Source organism: Silurus aristotelis, assembly GCF_946808225.1.
Source record: "Silurus aristotelis genome assembly, chromosome: 12".
Lineage (NCBI taxonomy): Eukaryota > Metazoa > Chordata > Actinopteri > Siluriformes > Siluridae > Silurus > Silurus aristotelis.
The window spans coordinates 15204070-15209069 of NC_139585.1; the positions used below are offsets into that span (position 1 = coordinate 15204070).

The following is a 5000-nucleotide window of genomic DNA, read 5'->3' on the forward strand; positions in this document are numbered from 1 at the left end:
GTGTAGGAGAGAGAGAGTGTAAGTGTAAGAGAGAGAGAGAGAGAGAGAGAGAGAGGAGAGAGAGAGAGAGAGAGAGAGAGAGTGTGTAAATGTAGGGGAGAGAGAGAGAGAGAGAGAGAGAGAGTGAGTGAGTAAGTGTAGGAGAGAGAGAGTGTGTAAATGTAGGAGAGAGAGAGAGTGAGTAAGTGTAGGAGAGAGAGAGTAAGTGTAGGGGAGAGAGAGAGAGAGAGAGAGAGAGAGAGAGAGAGAGAGAGTGTAAGTGTAGGGGAGAGAGAGAGAGAGAGAGAGAGAGAGAGAGAGAGAGAGAGAGAGAGAGTGTAAATGTAGGGGAGAGAGAGAGAGAGAGAGAGAGAGTAAGTGTAGGAGAGAGAGAGTGTAAGTGAGAGAGAGAGAGAGAGAGAGAGAGAGAGAGAGAGAGAGAGAGAGTGTGTACATGTAGGGGAGAGAGAGAGAGAGAGAGAGAGAGAGAGAGAGAGAGAGTGAGTGAGTAAGTGTAGGAGAGAGAGAGTGTGTAAATGTAGGAGAGAGAGAGAGTGAGTAAGTGTAGGAGAGAGAGAGTAAGTGTAGGGGAGAGAGAGAGAGAGAGAGAGAGAGAGAGAGAGAGAGAGAGTGTAAGTGTAGGGGAGAGAGAGAGAGACGAGAGAGAGAGTGTGTAAGTGTAGGAGAGAGAGAGTGTGTAAGTGTAGGAGAGAGAGTAAGTGTAGGAGAGAGAGAGTAAGTGTAGGGGAGAGAGAGAGAGAGAGAAAGAGAGAGAGAGAGAGAGAGAGTGTAAGTGTAGGGGAGAGAGAGAGAGAGAGAGAGAGAGAGAGAGAGAGAGAGAGAGAGAGAGAGAGAGAGAGAGAGAGAGTGAGTGAGTGAGTAAGTGTAGGAGAGAGAGAGTGTGTAAGTGTAGGAGAGAGAGAGTGTGTAAGTGTAGGAGAGAGAGAGTAAGTGTAGGGGAGAGAGAGAGAGAGAGAGAGAGAGAGAGAGAGAGAGTAAGTGTAGGAGAGAGAGAGTGTGTAAGTGTAGGAGAGAGAGAGTAAGTGTAGGGGAGAGAGAGAGAGAGAGAGAGAGAGAGAGAGAGAGAGAGAGAGAGAGAGAGAGAGAGAGAGGTAAGTGTAGGAGAGAGAGAGTGTGTAAGTGTAGGAGAGAGAGAGTAAGTGTAGGAGAGAGAGAGAGAGAGAGAGAGAGAGAGAGAGAGAGAGTGTAAGTGTAGGGGAGAGAGAGAGAGAGAGAGAGAGAGAGAGAGAGAGAGTGAGTAAGTGTAGGAGAGAGAGAGTGTGTAAGTGTAGGAGAGAGAGAGTGTGTAAGTGTAGGAGAGAGAGTAAGTGTAGGAGAGAGAGAGTAAGTGTAGGAGAGAGAGAGAGAGAGAGAGAGAGAGAGAGAGAGAGAGAGGAGAGAGAGAGAGAGAGAGAGAGTGTAAGTGTAGGAGAGAGAGAGAGAGAGAGAGAGAGAGAGAGAGAGAGAGAGAGAGAGAGGTGGTCAGATGTCATTGTTGCTCACCTGCCAAATGGCAGCTGGTGACAGTTGATTCAACACTTGATGTGTTTGCTGAGAGGACTGTGTTACAATATCAGTATTAAGATCTCTGGTATCCAGGTCCATAATCATGAGAGTAGTGAGAAATTATGGCACAATTTTTATTTAGATTTATTCTGTGGTTTGATCTGAGTTGAGCAGATGAGGGTTGACAGTTTTGTGCATCTGATTATGAGCTCATAGCGCAAAAGGTATGTATAGAGAAAAGGTATGACATATATTTGGGTTGTGGCATAAAAATAATGGACACATAAAATACTGTCTTGTATTGTACGAACTAACTTATAGTATACCTGCTGTGGTGATTTGGTCAAAATGCCACACAATGTTACTCACAAAGTTATTAGAAGTGATATTTGAGTTATTTGACAACTGAAATGGAATTAAGAATTACAGAATGTAACAAAGTCTTGGAGAATGTTACAAATTCAGGTTGCATATCCTGATTTTTACTCAAATTTACATCTATGACAATTTCTGTTTTTACTTTATAACATTTATAACTTTATAACAGCTCTTTTATACTATAGAATAACTTTCTGTAATTTTGTCGTGATGTTGAATGATGGGTTAATTAAAAGTATATGAATATTCCCTTGTTCTATGTTAGAAAGCCTATATTCTCTGTAAGAAACATGCTTGGTGCTTTTTATCCCTCTTCCTCTTAGTTCTTTATTGACATCAGTCTGCCTTGAATAACACCTCTTGTAACTTTCTCTTGTTCCTCGTGCGCTTGTCTTTTGCATTGTGACATACAGTGTAGAAAAAAGTTATTTAATCCAAGCAGCAAAAATATTTTAAATAAATAAGATGCTCCATATTTTATGCCTTAGGTTTTCTAAGTGACATTCCCCATTTGGACATCTCTGGACTAAAGTAAATGATAATCTCATTTTATTTTAAAAATTTTATTCTATCATGACATGATCTGTGCTTGTTTTAAGATTTTCAATGTATATAGCAGATGAAATAGAGTATTTGTTTTATCGCTTATTTTCATTGATCTGATGTTAGTTTGTATTTTCCTTCTGTCTCAGCTTGATGTGGAATTTCACGAGCTTATGTAACTACTTTTTTGTTTGTTTTGTTTTTTTGTTTTTGTTTGTTTGGCGTTTGTTGTCTTTTAACTAGATCTTTGACTCTATATGTTTGAATGTTTTCTAAAGTGGCCACTACATCACCTGCAGAGCTATTACATATCAGCCTCTCCATTTTTCAAATTAGTCCACAGGGTCAGAATGGATAGGCTGTGGTATGAATACAAGAAGCCTTAGTATAAATATCTAATGCACTTTTAGGTGGAAATAAATGGTATCCACATGTCATCATTTCATTAATGAATCCAGCCCACTGTATAATTTCTAGAGTACTATTCCTCCTACAAATGATTCATGTGAAAGTATGTATATTGTGTCATAGCATTGTGAATCCTGTCTCCCTGCCAGGATTGTAACACCACAACTTTTTTGAAGATGTCTCTATTTGAAATTTTCCTTAAGAGCAAACATTTTGGCTTTGTGAGCCCCTTCGTCTAAACTGGAAGCTAAATAGCATAACCCTGGTCTACATATGAGTGGAATATCTGGCTCCTGTCATTGCAACACATCACTACAAAGAGTGTTCTCTCCTTTTGGCCATTGTGTAGATGTGTGCTGTTCCAGAACATCTGCACTGCTGTTGCCTTCCAGTTAGTTCTGTATTAGGTAGGTTCTTTTTCTGACCACCCCTGACTGAGTAGAATTCTAGTTACAACTGTGACTAGGGGTTTATGAACACTGGAAAACACTATACCAGAATAACAATAAACTATGGCTGTATGACATTATTTATATCACATACACTGTAATATGGTCACTCTGTGACCTTTTTGAGATTTTGGCACGCATATATACATTCAGTTTCTGGGTCATATTTACAGGGTCCATTGTGATTATTTGAAATTTACAAATTCAGAGTTACATACATAACAGCATTAACTGATTTTTCATTTAATGTATACAGATATGTAACGGGGGTGTGATGACAGCAGATGTGTGGGAGGCAACACAAAAACTGATATTTTTGAAATGGCACAAAAAGTCAATGTCCCTTATTACTTACTACTTTCCATTTCTCAATCATTCTTTTTTCTTTTCTTTTTTTTTTTCTTACTGAAACGCAGTCTTGTATTGCATAACATTTATTGGAGATTTTAGTTTGATGCGATGGGCAGTAGTCCAGTATCCTCATTCAGAGACTGCTGTACATGATTGGCTGTGTGCCATGTTTGAGCTAGCGAAGGCAACAGGCTCTTATGATTACAGATTTGTGAGTCAGGATGATTAGCAATCATTATGTTTCTTATTACAAAAAATGCGCAAGTTCATTATAATTCATAAAGATTTTGTATAAGATTTATGAGACCTCTGAAACTTGCTTGCACAGCTTTCTAAATACAACTCAGTCCTCTGTCAGAAAAATTGCACTGGGGAGACACTCCACCCATCTGCTCATGTGCTGTGGATTTCCCTAAACAACTCCCCTTTCCCATCTGAATGATGTCAGTACAGAGTCTTAGCATGTTAGTGAGGAATTGTGGAATGAGTGAGTAAAAAGCTTTTTGAGGAAGAGAGATAACTACAGGAATCTTTCCAGTTATAAAGTGTGTTTTTCAGGTTTTAAAAAACAGCTGTGTGGCATTACAAAAAGATACAAGAAAGAGAACAGAACAAAATAAAAGGAGAAGTGAGAGATATGACTGAGCTTTGGTAAAGATTTATTGAGGATTTTCTTTTTTTACCAGCTCATTTTACTTTTTTTTTTACCAGCTCCAGTCAGTGGCTCTGAGCCTCTATATTGTACATGATGAAATCTGAGCGTTGCCTTATTCAAGATCTGAGCACTGCCATGTTAAAGATCTTAAACTGTGTATGACGTGGTCCTAATGTGTTTAGATATGTTTTAAATCTTAGATTTATGAAACTGACATTTTATACACTTATCGTGTATTTCTGGAAGTAGCAAATATCAGCAGATTTGCTTCTTTGCTGTCCTTGTTTTTAAAACTTAAAAGGTGAAGTGTTATTTAAACCAGCTGTTGCCTTCTTCCACCATAAGTTATGTGCAGAAACGAAAAAAAAAGATACATTTGTTTACTGATCTTACTGAGTTATTTACTGCCTCACCTGCTAGAACTTGTTTATTTTAAATGTCGGCACTTTCCTGGAGGCATCATTCCTAGACTTCACTGTGTAGTCACAAAGCACAATATCTGAACAGTAAACAAAGAGAGGTATTCAAACAAAAAAAAAAACAACAACAATAAAGACAATTCCAGCTCTGAATACATGCTCACTGCTGAATATAAAAGTGCAGTGTGAGTGTCTCTCATTGTTGGTAAGCAATCAGTCCTCTTCAATAAATAAAAGCAGGCAGTCAGCAGATCAAATTTCAGGCCTGTGTGCCACAATGCTTCCTGCAGAACAGAGATATAGCTGGAGAAT

The 5000-nt window shown here is 38.8% G+C and overlaps 1 protein-coding gene across 2 annotated transcripts in view; it reads left to right on the forward strand.

Annotated features, from left to right (window-relative positions):
- Window positions 1–5000, forward strand: part of dnmbp (dynamin binding protein) — a 35914-nt gene that overhangs the window by 904 nt on the left and 30010 nt on the right. The gene's annotated exons all lie outside the window — the stretch shown is intronic.